Source organism: Narcine bancroftii, chromosome 1, assembly GCF_036971445.1.
Source record: "Narcine bancroftii isolate sNarBan1 chromosome 1, sNarBan1.hap1, whole genome shotgun sequence".
Taxonomy (NCBI): domain Eukaryota; kingdom Metazoa; phylum Chordata; class Chondrichthyes; order Torpediniformes; family Narcinidae; genus Narcine; species Narcine bancroftii.
In genome coordinates this window covers 272,225,619-272,247,321 of record NC_091469.1, presented here as the reverse complement: position 1 = coordinate 272,247,321, position 21,703 = coordinate 272,225,619, and the positions used below count along the sequence as shown (strand labels likewise).

General features: G+C 38.1%; 1 long non-coding RNA gene across 1 annotated transcript in view; it reads left to right on the top strand.

The window, feature by feature from the left end:
* The window catches only part of LOC138751506 (uncharacterized), a 63,925-nt gene extending 42,807 nt beyond the window's left edge, over positions 1 to 21,118 (top strand). Inside the window, exon 2 of the long non-coding RNA XR_011350004.1 lies at positions 20,822 to 21,118. This is a non-coding gene — a long non-coding RNA (uncharacterized lncRNA). The remainder of the gene's footprint in view (positions 1 to 20,821) is intronic.
* Positions 21,119 to 21,703: the final 585 nt, after the last annotated feature.

Here is a 21,703-nt window from a genome sequence, read left to right as displayed (position 1 = left end):
CTATTATTTATAAAACCTGTTGGATCAATATGAATCAACTTTGGTAAAAATTTAGCCAATCCATTCGCTAATATTCGCTAATAAATTCATCATTAATCTCACGAGCTATTATTTTATAATCTACATTTAACAACGAAATTAGTCGATATGAAGATACTTTCAAAGGATCTCTATCTTTTTTAGGAATTACTGTAATTAAAGCACTAGAACAAGACTTAGGTAATTCATAATGTTCTCCAACTTGACGTAATACATCCCCAAACACTGAGGATAAATCATCATTAAAAATTTTATAAAATTCAACCGAAAATCCATAATCACCAGGCGATTTATCGTTTGGCATTTCCAGCATAGCCATTTTAATTTCCGAATCAGTAAATGGTTCTTCTAACTCATGTATATCTCCATCCTGTAATATCGGTAAATTCAACTATGATTAAAAAAAGATCAATCGATCCAGTTTCTTGTTTTCCTTCAGATGTATATAACTTCTTATAAAATAAATAAAATTCATCATTAATCTCACGAGGTTTATAAGTAATAAGAGAATTCCGTCTAACAGCATTAATAGCCCTCAATATCTGTTCTTTCTTTAATTGCCATGGCAATACCTTGTGTGCTTTCTCTCCCCATTCGTAATACCGTTGTTTAGTCCTATTAATCACACATTCAAATTGATAAGATTGCAAAGTATTATATTTCAATTTCAGCCTCGATAATTCTATTTTATTAGGTAATTCTATTACCTGTAGCATCTTCCTGAAATTCCTTTTCTAACTCATCGATCTGTTTCTGTAATTCAAGACTCTGATTTAATCGTTCTTTTTTATTTTAGAAGTATAACTAATTATTTGTCCTCTCAAATAGGCTTTCATAGCATCCCATAATACAAACTTACTTTGAACAGAATTAGAATTTTCTTTCAAAAAAAAAAATTTTTTTTTCAAAAAAATCAATAAATTCCATATTTTTTAACAACATTGTATTAAATCTCCAACAATAAGCTATTTGAGTTTTCTCAGAAGTTTCATATGTAAAATATAACAAAGAATAATCTGAAATCACCATATTCTGCTTGTTGTATTTTTCCTTGTAAATGTGCTGATACTAAAAAGAAGTCAATCCTTGAAAACAATTCATGTCTAGATGAATAAAAGGAAAAATCTTTCTCTGTCGGATTAAGATGTCAACTAACTTAAGATCTTTCATCAACGCTTGGACCTGAACTGCCATCTTGGATTTTTAAAATTTCTTCGGAGATTTATCTAATAAAGGTTCCAAAACACAATTAAAATCACCACCAACTAAAATATTATCATTAGCCTGACCCAAACATAAAAATGCATCTGAAATAAATATTTCACCATTGCATTTGGGGTATAAATATTAAGTCAAGTCCAAAATTCACTAACAATCTTGCAATTCAATCCTGCCTTTTCCTCCATTGATTGTAATTCAAAAGATAAATTTTTATGTATCAAAATTGCTACACCTTTAGCTCTAGAATTAAATGAAGAAGAATATACATGCCCTACCCAGTCCCTTTTTAATTTCATGCTTTCCTTCACGTTCAAATGTGTTTCTTGTATAAAGGCAATATCAATTTTCATTTTCTTAATATATGCCAAGACTCGCTTATGCTTAATCAGACTATTTAATCCTCGAACATTAAAAGTAGCAAACCTCAACTTTGACATATCTACTATTATTACTAAATACCAATAATATCTTTATATAAAAACTCAAATCAACGTATATAGGCCCTCCAATAGGAGAAAAAAAATCACAAATTAAAAACTTTAAAAAAATTAAAAAATAATTAAAAAAAGAACCCCCTCCCCCCAAAAAAAACTACCAAAAGGTAGTAATCCCCTAAACAAAAATTGGATGTGGGTCACCCACCAGTGGCTGATGACGAATAAAGAACTTAGTACAAATATCTCCCTCCCCAACCAAACAGTCAATAACATCAAAATATCATAATAACAAAAGAAAAAAATAGATTAAGAAAATTCTTCTTTTCATCCAGAAGATTCCAATCATGAAGATCCCATTTCAGATGGAGGTAGACTCTTTCCATTCCTGTTTTCCCCATTTCTGCCATTTCTTCCATTTCCAGAGCAACCAGATTTTTCTTTAGGAGATAATGGTGGACTACGTCTTTGTCCTCTTATATCTGGCAATGAATCAGCAAAAATCATTGCTTCACGATCAGTTTCATAAAAAAGAAATTGAAAGTCTCCATAAAACACTGCAGGGTAACAAAAAGTAGACTTATAACCTTTACACCACAAAACTTCTTTAACTGTATTGAATTGACCTCGACTTTGAATGACCTCTTGACTCATATCAGGATAAAAAAAGAACTCTGCCATTCTGAATCAATAATGGGGTTTGTCGTTGTTTTCCATTTTGTACTACAAGTCGGAGTATTGCTTCTCTGTCCAAATAATTCAAACATCGAATTATTACTAGTCTCGGTAGTTGACCAGCTGTGGGTGTTCTTCTTAAAGCTCTAAGGGCTCTTTCCAGTCCCAATCCCCAGAGAAAAATTCTTGGCCTAATATTTGCGGAATCCAGTCTTTAAAGAAACAAAGAGGATCTTGTCCTTCTATACCTTCTGGCAAACCAACAATTTTCACATTATTCCTTCTGCTTTGATTCTCCAAGTAATCTATTTTTATTTTTAGCTCCTTCTCACGTTTTCTTAGTTCTATGATTGATTTTTCTACCTTCAACACTTTTTCTGTGTTAGAAGTCACTTGTTATTTACAGTCCAAAAAAAGCAGTCTGAAATTTTTAAAATTCTTCATAAGATGCATCCACACGTGCCTTAACCATATTTAATTCTGAACTCATACCAGCATTCATATGAACCATTTAATTCATTTGAGATGTCAACAAATCCATTCCAGGTTTTATAACAGCTTGAACAATAGCATTCAGTTGCATACACTGTGATTCAGTAAAGCTCAGCTCTGCTCTCTCTGACATAGTGGCAGAACAAGGTAACTGCAGCTCCTGCTGCAACTCAACAGAAGGCACTTTAAAAGTTTTACTGCGGGTCTGGACTCCCAGCAACAGCACCCTGACTTCCTCAGGGGGTTACCGCTGGTCTCCCCCCGCATCTCGTTTTTTCTTCAATTCACGAAGAGAAAAGATTTCTTCAGATTGAAATGCTACCTGATGCATCTCCAACAATGGAGTCATCTTCCTGCGTGCTCCCTCCATTGAAATCGAAAAGCTTTCCAAATTGGGGTCCACTTCTTGGGAACACGCACCTTCTTCCAGAGAACGGGTAATTCCAGCGCCATCCTTCATTTGGTGAGCAATAGATTTTTTTTCACCCCCCACAGGCAATCTTTGGGGTTTAGACAATGAAGAGATTGAACCTGGGGCTGTTTCAAGTCAACTCGGACCCAAATCTTCAACACTTCGAAAATTTATCTTCTTCTGAACTTGAGGTTTAGTCTTTTTACCATTAGTGGCCATAATAATTCCTTAATACTTTAAACTAAAATTTAAAACGTTTAAACTTGAAAACAAAGGGTTAAAAAACAGGTATTTAAAAGTTTGGTCAGAGAGGTCGAGATTACACGTCTAGACTCTACGCCATCTTGCCACGCCCCCCGGCTGAACCCTATCATGAGATACCTGTCTCAATCTGGAAGTTTATTTTTGCATTTATTTATGTATAATTACTAAATTAGTCTCAAGCTTATGTAGAAGTTAGTTAGGAATGGTTAGGCTGGGATCAACATAAAGATTAAACTTTTATTTACCTATTTGTGAAAGCCAAGATTGCAGCATTGAAGAATAGGAAGGTAGAAAGTATTTTTAAATATGAGATACTGAAAGGTTAAGAGGCAGAGGGGTTTGACTGTTGTCTGTGAATAACATACTTACCTCACAATTACAGCAAACAATTCACATGTAAGAGTGTTGGATATAATTAAATGGGCCCTCATTGTGAACATAGTTGCCCTTGATCTCTTTAAGATGTGCTAGAGGGTCTGCAATGAAGTCCAACACCTAGTGTTCTTTTCCCATGAATCAGTCCTATGAGGTAGGTGAATAGATTAAGCTTATATTCTTTGAAGTGAGCAAGAAGTTACTAACTGAAATATATATTTTTATTAGACAGCTTCATGAAATGGCCACTGAGAATCTATTTCTTTTGATGGAGAGCCCTGAATTAGGGATAATGAGAGATGATAATAAAGATGGTTTAAAAAAAAAGTTTTCTTAGAGCATTACCATTTTTTGAAATTATTTATTCCTGCATTGTGAATGTTTAATTAATGAATATATTTAAATTTGAAAAAAAAACAATTTTTGGCAGTAAGAAGGACATTGATGGAAAATTGATCTTATTGTGTTGCAGGACAGGTTTGAGGTGCTGTATACACACTCATGATATATTCTGGCATTTGAAAATAACACATTGTTGGATATAATAGAGAAAAACTGGGTTTTAAGGAATCTGGGGTGACTCATGGCAGGTGTGGTAGCAATTTTGGGTATAGGAGGAGTGATACATGATTTGAAGACAAAGGTTGATGGAAGAATTGTTTCAGATGGAAATTGGCCATAATATATTCTGCATTGAGTTGAGAGGTAAACAAATATGAGTATGAATTGTGAGGCACTCTTGACATCCTGAAAATTTTTTCTCCCCCCAAAATGTATTTTTTCTAGTTGCCTTGTAAGCAGAGTGGTTTGCTGAGACATTTCCACTGGCATTAAATGTAGCTATAATAGTGAGTCGAGTCAAAGGTATGATGTATACAGTAAGAATGCTGAATTTCCCTGAAACACCCAGGTGATATTTGATGAAATTCATGGTCATCATTATTTGTACATACTTTTCATTTTAAATTTTAGAACTCTGGATATTAGTCATGTTGTCTATCTACCAACTGTGGATTATTCCTTATTTGCTTCTGATGGGACTTTACATCATTTTCTCAAGCCCTGTTAAGCATCCTCTTGCTCCATCTATAAATAAAACAATGGTGATCTGACTGTAAATTCTATTCAAAGTTAAAGCTGAAGCTACAGATGAAATACCCTTTTATGCTATTATGACTCTCACAACCTAATACAGTAGCTTACCAACTTGCTTTGGGTCATAAAGCTTTGGTGTGATAGATTCGTTGGCAAAAGAAAACATAATTCTATTTCATAACTTGATGATGTGGTGGTTCAAACTAATATGAAGAATACAATTCAGAACATGTGATGGTTTAGGTTAAGCTTATGCGATGATTAATCAAGAGAGCAAAAATAAATTATGAAAGTAAGCTTGCGGCAAATATAAAAACCGACTGCAAAAGCTTTTATAAATATGTCAAGAGGAAAAGATTGGTGAAATCCAGAGTAGGTCCTTTGCAGTCGGAATCAGGGGAATATATAATGGGGAATAAGGAAATGGCAGACCAATTAAATTCTTACTTTAGTTCTGTTTTTACAAGAGAGGATACAAATAATCTCCCAAGGATGTTGGGAAACATAGACACTAATGCAAGGGAGGAACTGAAAGAAATCAGTATCTCTAAGGACATGGTCTTGGGGAAATTGATGGGATTGAAGGCAGATAAATCCCAAGGGCCTGATAATCTACATCCTAGGGTACTCAAGGAAGTGGCCATTCAGATAGCAGATGCTTTAAGAATTATTTTCCAGAACTCGATAGACTCAGGATCAGTTCCCATGGATTGGAGGGTAGCTAATGTTACCCCACTATTTAAAAAGGGGGGTAGAGAAAAAGCGGGGAATTATCGGCTTGTGAGCCTTACATCAGTAGTGGGCAAAATGATGGAATCCATTATTAAGGATGTAAAAGCAGAGAAGGGATCGGACAGAGTCAACATGGATTTACAAAAGGTAAATCGTGCTTGACAAATCTATTGGAATTCTTTGAGATGGTGACAGGTAAAATAGATGGGGGAGAGCCAGTGGATGTGGTGTACCTGGACTTCCAAAAGGCCTTCGATAAGGTCCCGCATAAACGACTGGCTTCCAAAATCGAGGCTCATGGGATTGGGGGCAAAGTATTGATGTGGATTGAGAACTGGCTGGCAGGTAGAAGACAGAGAGTTGGGATAAATGGCTCGTTTTCTGAGTGGCAGGCGGTGACCAGTGGGGTACCACAGGGATCTGTACTGGGACCCCAGCTGTTCACAATTTACATTAATGATCTGGATGAGGGGATTGGATGTAATATCTCCAAATTTGCAGATGACACTAAGCTAGGAGGGGTTGTGTGCACGGAAGAGGGGGTCAGGAAGCTCCAGTGTGATTTGGATAAATTGAAGGACTGGGCAGATACATGGCAAATGCACTACAATGTGGATAAATGTGAGGTTATCCACTTTGGTTATACAAACCGGAGGGCAGATTACTATTTGAATGGCAATAGATTAAGAGATGGGGAAGTGCAGAGAGACCTAGGGGTACTTGTACATCAGTCTCTGAAGGCGAGCATGCAGGTACAGCAGGCGGTTAAAAAGGCAAATGGTATGTTGGCCTTCATATCAAGAGGGTTTGAGTATAGGAACAAGGATACCTTACTGCAGCTGTACAGGGCCTTGGTGAGAGCACACCTGGAGTATTGTGTGCAGTTTTGGTCACCTTATCTAAGGAAGGATGTTCTTGCAGAGACGATTCACCAGGCTGATACCTGGAATGGCAGGAATGACTTATGAGGAAAGATTGCGCAAATTGGGATTGTACTCGCTGGAGTTTAGAAGATTGAGAGGGGATCTCATAGAGACATATAAAATTCTGGCAGGACTGGACAGAGTGGATGCAGATGGGATGTTTCCAATGATGGGAAAATCCAGAACCCGGGGCCATGGTTTGAGGATAATAGGCAAACCATTTTGGACCGAGATGAGGAATTTCTATACCCAGAGGGTGGTGAATCTGTGGAATTCATTGCCACAGAGGGCAGTGGAGGCAGGTTCATTAAATATATTTAAGAGGGAATTAGATATATTTCTTCAGTATAAGGGTATTAAAGGTTACGGAGAGAAGGCGGGGACAGGGCACTGAACTTTAAGATCAGCCATGATCTCGTTGAATGGCGGAGCAGGCTCGAAGGGTCGAATGACCTACTCCTGCTCCTATCTTCTATGTTTCTTTGAATATAGTTTATATGATATGATGATTTAGGTGTGCTGAATGTAAGAGTATACTGGCTCCCGATATTGTTCCTTCTGAATGTGGATGAGAACATTGAATGGAAAATTTTCCAGCTCACCCTATGAAATGAAACAAATGCTGTCTGGCCTGTTTGAGTATTTCCAATTTTCTGTTTTTATTTGCAATTATAATAATTTTGGGCTGTGATTATCTGATTTGTGTTCTGTTTTTGAACTCTGCTTATGGTATTCTGTTGTTAAATGTTATTATAATTTGATTAGGTTCAGATCTCGTTCTGGTGCTTCATTAGATTTATTGTTATATAACTTGTACATCACGGTTATTATGAATACAGTATAGTGACATTTTGAATTTTCTAATTTGATATGTTTTGTTGTAAATGGGAACAAAATGTAATTTTGAAAAGGCCATTACTTGATGTGTCTTGGATTGCAGTCTTGGTTAGCAGAAGTTGGAAAAAATAGCTGAATGAATTTAAATGTGAAAAAATTCTACATACACTTTAACATTTAGCAGAATTGCATAAGAACTAAATAGACCAGTGATATTGATCTAAGTACCAGCTCTGCCAAAGCTTCATCCATTTCAGTCAATCCTGCAGAGTCTGCCTCACCTAAAGTCCATTGACATCTGTCAAATGTGGGAGATCTTGCATACAAACTAAGCAACTTAGTTTTGCTCAAAGAATTAAATATTTGACATTGCATCCTAGACTTCTCCTTTATCATCTTCGTTATCCCATAACCCATTTACAGGGCAGTCCTAGCCAAAGTGGTGGAACATCAGTGTACAGCTATGAGAAACTGCATTATCAATCCTTGATATTGACTCTGAAAGTATGATGTCTTGTAGTACCAATGAAAGGAAACTCGCACTGATTATCACCCTCCATCCTTCTTGCATGATGAAATAGCATTCCTGTATTTAACAACACTTAGAAGAAACATTAGGAAGCAAGGGTGCAAAATATATTATTGGTGGGTCACTTCAATATATATGACTTGTCCATACAATTGCTGACCAAGCATTGGAGTTTACTGTTTGATATCTGTGCAACAGTATGGAATGTTTTCCAGTTTTTCCCTGTTTGAAAAGCAGAACACATTTATTTCATCAGTCTACTGCAAACACCACCAAAATAAAAGAGGGTGTATTTTCAATTTTGTTATGCAATACTTGCCATCAACCTGCTCACTGAATGTTTGATAATGTTTTATCAGATTTCATTACAGCTTTGGTCCAAATTTGAATATGGATAAATTACAGAGTTGAAGTGAAAGTGACTGTCCTTGATGTTGAGGAAGTTTTGTACCATCAAAACCCCTCAAATAAGATTGAAATAGACGGAAGCCTTTCATTATCAGCAGTCATGTCACATGCAAAAGAAAATGGGGGTGGTAAGGACTTAATACATGATGTAGGTATCTTCAGCTCCTTCAACAGTGACTTCCATCACAAGAGGAGTGGGGATGATGGCAGATGATTGCACAGAAGGCACAGCAACACCTCTACTTCATAAGAAGTCTGAGGAAATCTGGCATGTGTGAATATTTAACTTCTACAGATGCACTGTGGAAAGTATACTGACTGGTTGCATTACAACCTGGTTTGGTAATTTGAGAGTCCAAGTAGCAAAAATAGCAAGGTCCATTGTAGACTTTGACCTTCCATCTAGTGTGTATATGAGGTGCTGCCTCAAGAAGACAGTTAACATCATAATCTATCACAACAGCTTCTCACTGTGGAAGGTTCAGAAGCTTGAAGGCCAACACTTCCGGGTTCAAGCCATTTCTTTCCATTGGCTAAGAGGCTCTTGGAACTCCTCATGTTACATTAATCATGGACTGCTCCAATACCACAAAAGAACTGTCTCCGCTGTTGTTATGCCACTTTTTTTTTCCTCTGGCACCATGGTAACTATGAATAGTTATTAACTACTGATCTTTTGTATTTATTATCTATTTTATTTTTATATATAGTGTTAAAGTTTTTCATAAAGTATCTGTTCAGCTGCATGAAGAATATCGGCACATATGTTAGTTGTGCAACGTGTGTGAGAATAAACACACTCATTATTCTGCTCTCTTTGCAGCTCCTCAGGAAATTAAACTGCTGTAGTCTACATGTAACCATATATGGGTGGTATCCATATTTGAATTGATAGCACTTTTGTGAATAGTTCTACAATGACCGTCTCCAACATGAGAATCTAATTATCTTCTCTTGACGTTCAATGATATAACCAATATTGAATTTCCCATCATCGTGCTGGAGTGGGAGTAGTATTTCATTTGTTGAGAAGCTAATTTGATTCAGCTATACAAATGCTGTGCCACAAGTACAGGTCAGGTTGAGCACAGCATCAACAACTTTCAACTACATCATTCAGGAAATGCAGCCTACTTTATTAGCATCCCAACTACTGGCTTAGTTATTATCTCTCCACAACTAATATATCACTTTATTAAATTTACCATCTATAGGTTCCAGTGCAGTAACTCCCCTGAGTTTTTTTAAAAACAGGATATCTTGAACTCTTACTTAGAAATGGGTTGGCAAGACCATGGAAAAGCTCTGACCTTAATTCTTCTCTCAAACTGTGCATCATTCTGACTTGTGGAATGTGTCAATCTTTCATTACTTGGTCATGATTTCTGCTGTTTGTGATATCTATAATCCATGAAAGACTACGCAAAACAAAATAGACAATAGACAATAGGAGCTGGAGTAGACCCTTTGGCCCGTCGAGCCAGCACCGCCATTTTACAGATCATGGCTGATCACTACCATCAGTACCCCTTTCCAGCCTTATCCCCATAACCCCATAATGTTGGAATCAGTCAGAATACAGTGTCAATGCAAGGTTTTGCATAAAACTTGACACTTGTTGACTTTTGCTGCTTTAATAGTAGTGGACCTCATAGCATGCTGATGTTTGAATACAGTATAATTTTAAGCCCATCTTGTTGAAGTTGACTTGTGTCACCTAGAAGCTTTCATTAATGGCATGAGAAAGCCCATTTTGAGTGAGTGCTAAGCTGCTTTGATATCCATTTGTAGGGCATTGTGGTGGGGATAAAATTGATGTGAATGAGCACCATCATAAGCCAACTACTAGTCTGTTTCAGGAAAAATTTGTGTCATTTTTTCCATATTGATGTTTCAGATTTATTGTCAGAATACATACATGATATCACATACAACCCTGAGATGATTTCGCATGTGGGTGAAGCAGAATTACCACTTTTTGGTAGTGCAAAAAAAAACTATACTCCATGCACACATGTAAGTGAAGGAGTCTGATAGTAGATGGGGAGCAGCTGTTCCTGCACCTGATGTTGCAAGTCCTGTGACACCTATACTCCTTTCCTGATAGTAGCAGCGAGAAATTTGCCCGAGTTTCCATTGTCATACTAAGCTTCCTCAAACTCCTGAGGAAGTAAAAGTGCTGACATGCTTTTTTTCACCATGCCATTAGTGTGTTGGGTCCAGGAAAGATTGTCTGAGATAGTGACTCCCAAGAACTTGCATTTGCTCACCCTCTCCACCTCTAATCCCTCAATGATCACTGGATTGAAGACCTCTGGTTTTCTGTTCTTGAAGTTAACAATCAGCTCCTTGGTTTGGTGACATTGAGTATGAGATTGTTGTTGGTCCACCCCATCCTGTATGTTGACTCATTGCCCCTTTTTTAATACAACTTATGACCATGATATTGTCAGCGAATTTGTTAATGGTGTTGTCCTACTGATCCACGCAGTCATGGGTATATAGCGAGTTGAGTAGGGGGCTAAGAACCCAGGCTATTGGTGCTTTGTACTGATGGAGATTGTGGAGGAGATGTTCTTACTAATCCTCACTGACTGCGATCTGGAGCTGAGGAAATACAGGAATCACTAACACAATGGGGTATTGAGTCCCAGGTCTTAGAGTTTGCTAATCAGTTTTCATTGATTCAGTTCCCATGTTCTGTAAGCTATTATTGCCCATCAATCAATTAACAAAGTAGAAATGTCCTCAATTCCATAGCCTTAATTTTAGCATGTATTTCAATTTGTGGAGCTTTACCAGGTGACTTTAATTTATTTATCAAATTTTAATGAGCCATATCTTTTATGCTTAATCTTGAAGGCTTCCTTTTGGAAGAATCCATTGCATAGAATGTACTTGCCTGATGTTCTACGTGAGCAGAGGTTCTCTAGATGAAGTCTTTGTCCCACCATATTAATAGTTTCAATGGGCACCATGAAGTTCTGTCAGTTCCAATGCTTCATGTTTACCTTGGTGCATTATCGAAGTGTGTTGGCTTATTTTCATGATGAAAATCAGAATTTGTGCTGAATTTGCCTTGTAATTCTATTTAGTCTATCATAAAATGGTATTAATCAGCTTTGTTTTGTTATGAGCACAGAGGACCCCAAAAACACAGCAGCAACAGAAATTTACCAAGACAAATGGTTACTTAAACAAAAGTTGCTTTTAATTAGCTTTAAACATGAAAACGGAATCAAACTTTATCTTATTACTACTAACTTAACCCCCTTCTAATTCTAAGCACATGTGTATGTAATGTGTATATAAGTTTAGAAAAGTCCTTTGATTCACAGTCCAATCTCACTTCTCACTCCTCCAAGTTCACTGGATTTAATATTTTTGAATTTCACTAGGTTTGGTCCTTGAAAGGTAAATGGTTACCACTCAGGAAGGTTCTTGTTGGTTTTCAGAGAGAAATTTGTTGTTCTCTGGACACAAACGGATTTGCTCTAATCAGCCACGTCGGTGTCTTGCCAAAGAAACTTGTCCCATCAGGGTTTTCCAGATGATAACCTCTTTCTTTCAGGTCACCACAGAGATCCTTTTTGTTTCCCTTATTTCAAGTGAAACATTAGGCAGCCAGTCCTCTCCTCTTGGATGGACCACAAGGGCTTTGACCAGGCTGAACTAAACACTCACAACCCATCTTCAAAATGGGTTTTTCCACAAGCTTGCCAACCTGTTCCAGTCCTAGCTGCTGCTGCTGAACTGAATTCTACCCCTCTCTCTCACTCTGAAGGCTCTTTCAGGTGGCCAGAATACCCCGAGGTAAAGCTGCATATTCTACCCTTGTGCGGCTGTCGGGGTATCCACCTGAAAGAACCCGACGCGCCTCCGAGGCACACTCACTAACTCTCCTCTGGGAGGGATAATCTGTGGATTGGCGAAGTCCCCTGATGCTCCTGAATGCAGCCGCCTGAAAGTGGCTGCTAAGGGGTGGGCTGATGACGCTATCAGCCAGCCACCCAACTCCCTGCTGCCTGAAAGCCCCCCGCCACATGACCTGACAGTCCCCCTCCCCGACCTTCCCCCCCCTCCAGTAAGGCAGGGGCTGTCGGGCAGTGGGGAGGGGGTCTTCAGGCAGCGGAGTGAGGGGCACCCAGCAAGGTGATGTCAGTGCAAGAGTGGCCAGCAGGGAATGTCGGGGGGCGGCCGGTGTGGGCTGGCCGCTCCTGCACAGGGGCTGCTCTCTGCTGCTCAAAATGGTGGTTTTCCCTACCCATAAACCCCCCACACAGCTGGAACTGTGTGGGAAACACAGAGCAGTTCCACCTGTATGGGGGATTATGGGTAGGGAAGACTGCCATTGCTATGCTGCATATTTATGACAGGTGGCACCAGTCACCCCGCCTCCATCAGATGCAGAGGTGCTACGAGGAGCCTCTGGAAAAACAGGCCCTTTCAGGTGGGCTGTAAAAGCCTTTTAGGGCTGCCACCTGAAAGGTGAGTCTTCAGTCTGGGACCCGCTCCTGTAGCCACCCTCAAGATAGAGAATGCACCTGAAAGTGGCTAGAGAAAAGCCTGTTTTATTCTCTCCGCTTGCAAAACCACATGTCCCCCTTAGAACAGCAAACTGTACTCCGATGACCTGTGGCTCTGAACCTAATCCTCCGAGTTCTTTCACGTGCTGCTTTTCAAAACAACAATCCGTTAGTGAAATCCTTAGGACACTCTTCAAAGTTTTTGTTGGGCCTGTCTGGCTTGAGCAGAGCTCCAGTATTTTAAATGAAATCTATTTTGAAGTGTTTGTATGTGACCTACACCTAAAAAAAACCTGCCACACTTTATCTCCTTTAAAACATATCTATTTACAATATAAAATATAATATAATTTGTCACAGTTTCAATTTTCAATTGGTGAAAATGACTATGATCGTGGTATCAGAATTTGTTTAATTCACTTTGTGCTACGTGATATAGCATTTTCCAATTACTACCTCTTTCACTGTACCCAGAGAAGAGCAAATGCTGAATGTGTTGTTCATTGGCCATGTGAACTAATGTACAGCATGGGGAGCCATACAGATCAGAATTCCATTTTTGGCTCTTATTATCTGTTGGCATAACATATTAGCTGGGGTAAGTTTAAATGCTACCATTTTTTAATTGTGCTTGGCTTAAGATGGGTTGGGAAGGGGGAATAAACTGGGCTTCCAATTTGATTTATGTCAAAGGTACATTGAACAAGAAATTGTCTGCTTTTCATTGGAATAAACATGACCAACAATACCACATTCTGAGCAGTACTGAAATAAAAATGAATTGTCACTCAAAATATGTTAAATATTTTTGGAGTTTTGTCTAAGTATATTGACAAAAAGACATTTTGAAATTGGAGTGAGGAAATGCTGTTAGCCACTGATGTTAAAATTAAATCTAACATCTGGTCACCTGGGCAGTGTGGATGTCTCCCTTGCTGTAACATTTCATTAAACTGTCAGGATCCGATCACAGTAAAGAAATCTCACAACAAAGAAAAGCAATAAATGCAAAAGTTGTATTTTTCAGAAAGCTACATATTTGAACACAAGTTTAAAAAAAACTGAAACGTATCATTTTGAAATATTTGATAATGTGCATATTTAAAATGAGCCATTGTAAACAAGACTTTATGAGACACTAAAATTCATGCAATGAATTCACCATAAATTCTAAAGACTTCTGTAATGCACGAGGTGAATTTAATGCCTGCAGGATATTTTATGGAGCAAGATTTAAAAAAAAAATGGTCAAATCAGACTTCAGAAAATTGCATTATAGAAGGAAGCAAAATGGGGGGCGGGGGGAAATCATGGAATCAGATAATGACTTTTTGATTTTGGTGCCTAATTATGCTTGCTTTTATTTTGGATGTTGTTGCAGTCTATTTGGAGAGCAATGTTGTTGGGAGACTGTGTCATCTTAGTCATAATTTCAATTGGCTGAAATACAAGTGCCTGAGCTAAATCAGAAATTTTAGATAATTAATGATAAGAATACAACAATCCAGATACATGTGATGATTTACAATCCACTAAAAAATGAAATATTTTGCATTGATCAAGATGTACTGTAACAGCTGGCATTAATGTAGCCAATTTTCCCTTGCAACCGCTGCAACCGTGTCTGCCTGTCCCGCATCAGACTTGTCAGCCACAAACGAGCCTGCAGCTGATGTAGACATTACCCCTCCATAAATCTTCGTCCGCGAAGCCAAGCCAAAGAAAAGAAAAAAAAGAAGAGAGAAGTAACTGATTGTGGTTACAATCTACCATTCTGATCCCAGGAGCTTACGACATTGAAGGAGTGGCAATAACCTATTCACTCACTGATAAATGATCAGAGTTGAGAGATTGAGAACAGTCTATGTAATTGGCATGGGCCAACAATGGGGAATTTGTGCTGTGAGCAGGACAAGTAGCCACAAGGTTCTTTAATAGTAAAGTAAATCAGACACACTAACTGCAGTTGCTGGATTCTTGAGCTAACAATAGCCCCTTTTCCACTGGCATCCCAGATAATTGGCTGTGAAGTGTCCCACGACAGGAAGCCCTTTGTGCAATTTCCATTGGGCCACCCTTAACTGGGACCCTAATTGTTTTTTCACTGAACATATTCATCCCTGGGGATTGGAGTGTTCTACCTTCACTGGAAACTGGTGACTTTCTGCTGTTTTTTTTCCACTGGTTTTATTTAGCACGCTGGCTTCAGCAAACCTAGGGATAGAGGTGGTTAATCCCTGGTGTGAAATGACGGCATTTGACGCTGGTGTTCGGACAATGTTCCTTTTCCACTGGACTATGTACCAATAAATTCCCAGTTAATTCCCGGGACAGAGCACCAGTGGAAAAGGAGCTAATAAATAACTGGACAGGCTTAGCAGATCAAACAGCATCTATGGAGAGAAATGGCCAGCCATAGAGAGAGGTCAGAGGCTTTCATTTGATAAAATAATTAACACTGTGACATGTAATGGGAAGCCTAACGAATTTAAATCATACATAAAAAGCAAACAAAGGAAGAGAAGTAATGGATAGGATTGATAAAATCAATAGAAAAATAATTTCTGAGGAAGATTTTTCAATGTTGCAGAGGCTTTGATATAATGAATTGTGTTGTTACACAGGATAGTTCCACAGATTTTCATGATTTCCAGTGAGCATTGTTAGAATTGAACTTGCAGAATTTGGGTGAAAAGCAGATTATGGTCTACCAGAAAGATCAACATAATGATATGGACTCCTTGTGCATAAAGATAAGGCTTTTAAATAAAATAGTTATTGCCTTGTTCATCTTTAGATTTTTAAAAATAATTTTTGCATGATAAAATGATCAGATTTGCATTTTTACAGTTAATTATTTTTTTATTGCTGCAAAGTCATGATTGTAAAAGTACTAACCACAGTGTGATTAGATAATTTATTCTTTGGTTAACTGAAAGTATTGGCCCATCGATCAGGAAAGATCTAATAATCTTGCATTAAAATACACCATTGCCAGAAAAACTCAAAAGTTAAATTAAAATTCGTTACATGGGAACCAATGAAATGAGGTGAAGAGCTGCTCTTTCTTTGGTTAATCTTGTGAGGCCTGGTCTGTTATAGCAGTACAGTTTAAAATAATTTTAAACATTTATCTCATCTCTTTCATTAAGACATACAATTGAAGGGGCAAGAGGATTTTTTTTTTTCCCTCTTGGTGCTCCTCAGTTCTCATCCCTCCACAAGGTGTTTCGGGGTTGGTCATTTGGGCCAAAGGTGAGCTGAATTTTCTTAACATATTGTAAATCTTTGAAAGTGTCTACTTCAGAGGATTGTGGAAGTTGAAAGGCTGAGTTCAATAGATTTTTGGATGGTAAGAATCAGAGGATATAGGGTTCAGGTGGAAATGTAGATAAGTCATAGCCATGAACTTGTGGAAAGGTGGAGCATGCTTAACAGAGCTGGATGGTCTACCTGCATTCTAACATTTAATTTTTTTTATGGTATTTTCATCATTGCAATGTGACAAGCAGTAATTGAAATACAAAGTCCAAGTTCAAATTTATTGTCAGAGTACATACACAAGATCACCTACAGCCCTGAGATTCTTTTTTTTCTCTGCAGGCCAGGCAGAATTTCTACTTGTCAATAGTGGGTGTAAATAAACTGTACTCAAGAAAAAGATGCTTATTCATAAGGGAGAAATGTAATCAAACTGTGCAAGTGCAGAAAAATACTTCAGTGATAAATAATGTGCAAATTAAGAATCCTTAAATGAGTCTCGGATTGAGTTTGTTGTTTTGGAGTCTGGTTGTGGAGGCGAGCAGCTGTTACTGAATCTGGTGATGTGTGTCTTGTGACACCATTACTACTTCCTTATGGCAGTAGCAAGAACGGAACATATCCTGTGGAGTGGTGCGGATTGCTGCTGCTCTCTGACAACAGTGTTCCATGTATATTTTCTCAGTGGGGAATGTTTTGCCTGTGATATACTGGGCTACATCCACAACCCTTTGCAGGGGCTTTCCGCTCAGAGGTATTGGTACCCCTATACCAGGCCATGATGCAACTGGTTAGCACACTTTCCATTACACATCTGTAGAAATTTTCCAAGGTTTCAGATGTCAAATTTCCGCAAACTGCTGAGGAAGTAGAGGCATTGACGTGCTGTCTTCACAATGACATTAGTATGTTGGATCCAGGAAAGGTCCTCAAGATAGTGATACCCAGGAATTTAAATTTGCTCACCCTCTCCAACTCTGATTCCCCCAATGACTCTGGATTTCCCTTCCTGAAGTCTACAATCTTCTTGGTTTTGGAGTAATTGAGTGAGAGGTTGTGGCTGGAATACCATTCAGCCATGTTTTCAAACTCCCTCCTGTTAGCTGACTGATCACCCCTTTTTATACAGCCCACTGCTTTGGTATTATCAACAAATTTGTTAATGGTATTGTTCACATACTGAGCCAGTATAAAGCAAGTAGTGTAGGAGGCTAAGTACGTAGCCTTGTGGTGAGCAGTGCTTATGAAGTTTGTGAAGGTGGTGTTCTTGCCAATCCAGATTGATTGTAATCTGGAGGTGAGGAAATCCAGGATCCATTTATTCAGTGGGGTATTGGAGTTTGGTGACTAGTTTTGAGGTTGTTGAATACCAAACTGTAGCCAATAAAGAGCATCCTGGTGTCGCATCTTTGCTGTCCAGGTGTTCCAGAGTTTTCTGCAGATCCAGTGAGATGGCATCTGCCGTAGACTATATCACAACCCATAGCACATAACCAATCTCAAGATTCTTGGGGACTGCATCTGATGATTAAGGATCTGCTCCCTGTCTTGAAATGGACAATACACATGGTACAGTCTAACCAGAGTACTGTTGAGCATGACTACCTTCTGACGTGTGCTATTATACTTGTACTTGTTCCAGTGCTCTGTATCACATCAGTTAAATGTTTTTTTTGATTGATGCGCTTGGTTATTTGCTATGCTGAATTACATGTAGTTAAGGCTTTTGGAACTCTTTTTAATGATTCATTATTTACCCTAAATTTATTGTCATCCATTTTTACTTTTGTCACAGGTTTAAATTTAAAATATTGATCACAATGGACAACTGCAATAGTCTTTCATAATAACATAGAAATGCAAGACAGAAGTGTTATTTTCTTTGCATAGTCTACAATAAATTTATAAATATTAGAAGCATTGATTGTCATCCATTTGAACAATATTGGATTGCAAAATCTCACCCTCTGATCTATCCATGCAAAACAAGTTCCAGTGGTAATCCTTGTGGTTTCAATAAAATAAAAAGCATAATCCTCTTTATTTTCAGATCAAATTTGCTTTGTGTATAGATTGCTACAGTCAGAGGTTCCACCTGCTTCAAAAGGGCATCAATCATCTCGGTGCCCAAGAAGAGTAGTGTGAGCTGCCTCAATGACTATCGCCCAGTAGCACTAACTTCTACTGTTATTAAATGCTTTGAGAGGCTGGTGATGGCCAGAATTAACACATACCTAAGCAAAGATCTGGATCCACTGCAATTTGCCTATTGTCACAATCACTCCACAGCAAATGCAATATTACTGGCTCTCCACTCAGCTCTGGAACACCTCAAAAAAGGCAATTCATACATATGGCTGCTCTTCATCCATTACAGCTCAGCTTTCAATACCATTACTCCCTCAGTGTTGGTCAAGAAGCGACAAACATTGGGTCTCTGTACTCCCTCTGCAACTGGATCATTGACTTTCTCATTGGAAGACCACAGTCAGTACGAATTGGAAGCATTGTCTCCTCCTCATTGATTATCAACACAGGAGCATCCCAAAGATGTGTGCTTAGCCCACTGCTCTATTCAATGTACACCCATGACTGTGTGGCCAGGCACAATTCCAATGCTATCTACAAGTTTGCCAAATGACACCACAGTTGTCAGCAGAATCACAAATAACAATGAGGAAGCATGCAAGAGGGGGAATAGATCAGCTGTTTGAGTGGTGTTACATCAACAACCTTGCACTTAGCATTAGCAAAACCAATGAGATGATTGTCGACTTCAGGAAGGAGTCAGGGGAACACAACCCAGTTCTCGTTGAGGGTTAAGTAGAGGAGGGGGTCAAGAATTTCAAATTCCTGGGTGTCAACATTTCCAAGAATCTGTCCTGGAGCCTCCATGTTGATGCAATCACGAAGAAGTGCCGCCAGCGGCTATACTCCGTGAGGTGCTTGAAAAGATTCAGTGTATCACTGAGACTCTTGAAAATTTCTACAGGTGTACCGTGGAGGGTATTCTGGCTGGCCATTGCCTCATATTACCAAATCTCAGGGAAAGAAGGTTGTTAACTCGACCTTCAACATCACAGGCACCAGATTTCACTCCATTGAGAACATCTACATGAGGCAACCACTATCCTCAAAGTCCCCCACCACCCAGGCCATTCCCCCTTTACTCTGCTACCATTGGTGAAAAAGGTACAGGAGCCTAAAGACAAGCACTCAACTGCATAAGGACTGCCTCTTCCCCACTGCCATCAAATTCCTGAATGATCAATGAACCAAAGACACTGCTTTACTTTTCATGCTCTACTATTTTTTTTTTGTATATTACTATTGTAAGATGGTTATAATCGGAATGTTTGCACTGTGATGCTGCAAAACACCAAATTTCATGACTTGTTCATGACAATAAATTCTGATATTACAAAATAAGCTACAGGATAATATGTAGTTTTGTTTTCTTGTCATTTTCACAAACATTTGTATGGATAATTCTTATTATTGAAATGTATAACATCAAAGATATGTTTTTGACTGTTTTTAATACCCAGAGGGTTGATATTAGGGCATAATTAAAATGCAAATGCTTGTGAACTCGGGTTGATGTGAGCAAAATGGGAGTTGTGGTCGTGGTTTGGCAGAAGCTGGTAATGATACAGAACCAAGCTAATATGACAATCTCATAACCTGATTGTTACCATGGTATCAACCTTGGCACAGAAAGTAGTATTTTAATGCATAATTTCTCATTTAAAGCCGAAGTAGTCACAGTGAATAAACCTAAAAGTGCACCAGGCAGCAAAAGAGAATTCTAAGACCTCAGTTGTTTACATTGGAGAAGTGCAACTTCCATTTGCTTAAATGTGAAAATTTAGATACTAATAGTTCTTGTAATCTTCCGGAAGATAATTTTTTCCCAATATAAAATGATATCTTTTGATTATGGATGTTGATTCTTGTATGGCTCAATGTCATTGGAATATAATGCAGTACAAATGATGGGTTTTAGTGAGCATATAATTTGTTAATCTTTTAACATACTATCAACATTTTCTGATATCTGCTTGATTGCTCAATGCTTTAAGCTGTAATATGGCATCATAATCTTTTGATTGTATCAGCCAGATCACACTGGACAACAAAGATTTTTCTTCCTGAACACTTTAGGGCAGTGCTTCTCAACCTTTTTCTTTCCACTCACATACCACTTTAAGTATTCCCTATCCCATAAGTGCTCTGTGATGAGTAAAGGATTGCTTAAGGTTGTATGTGGGTGGAAAGAAAAAATTTGAAAACCACTGTTTTGATCATACCTAATTGACTTATGTGCACAGTTTCACAACTCCAAAGGAAATCGACCAATGACAGTTTTTCTCAAGCAAAATATTTCAGTAACAATTGGGTCTCGAGCAGTGATTCTCAATCTCCCTTCCCAATACATACCACCTAAAGCAATCCCTTACTAATCATGGAGCACCAATGGCATAGGGATTACTTAAAGTGGTATGTGAATGGAAAGGAAAATGTTCCTATCACATGCAGGTTTTTTTTTAGATACAACCTATTTTTGTGATTTCCTGTCTTATTTTGTCTTCTTCAAGGATATAATTGTAATGGAAAATGTATTTTCTGCATTCGCACTTGGACTTCTTCCCTGACGAACATGGTGAAAGGTTTCACCAGGACGTTGAGACCATGGAAAAAGTGGATTCAGAGGAACTAGGATACATCAATGCTGGCCGGCTACTTTTGGACATTGACATTGAGAGGCATCAGATGTTGAGAACAAATGAAAATCAGCAAAACATTTTTAGGTCAATTGAACTAACACAATGTGTCAGCATCATTATGCAATTAAACATGGTAAATTCAATAAAAGTTATTTAATGTTTCTCCAACTTCCTATGTGATGCAACAAATCTGAAATTATCTTTGTGTTCAGTTTTAAGTTGTCTATCATAATCCACAATTTTTTTTTATCAGGAAGTAAACCGTTTGGAGAAAATTGTTCAGTGTAACTAGTCACCATAGAAAAAGATAGCCAATTCCTCTGAGAAGATAAGGCTGTGAAATTTAATCACATTTGACCACAGGAAATTAATCTAATATTTCAAACATCATCATTCAATTCAGGAAGCAAACCTTTTGGAAAAACAAATGTAGTCCAGTGTCATAAGCAAATATGAAAAATACAATTGAGTTCAGTATACTTTCCTGAGGGGAGCACTGAGCAGGTGATATCTTAGATATTTAGTCCCTATTTATCACAATCAGATGTTGGTGTCCTCTGGGGAGTATTCATTGTTATGTAACTTATCAATAGACAAAATAAGCCAATCAGAATGCTGCTTCGTCACTTTTCCAAATCTGGAGAATCATGCACTATTTTAATAAAACAATAATTGAACATTTAATTTTACCACTAATGGTTAACATATAAAACTCCTTCTCCAAAGTTGATGGAGAAGAAAGTCAACTGGTAG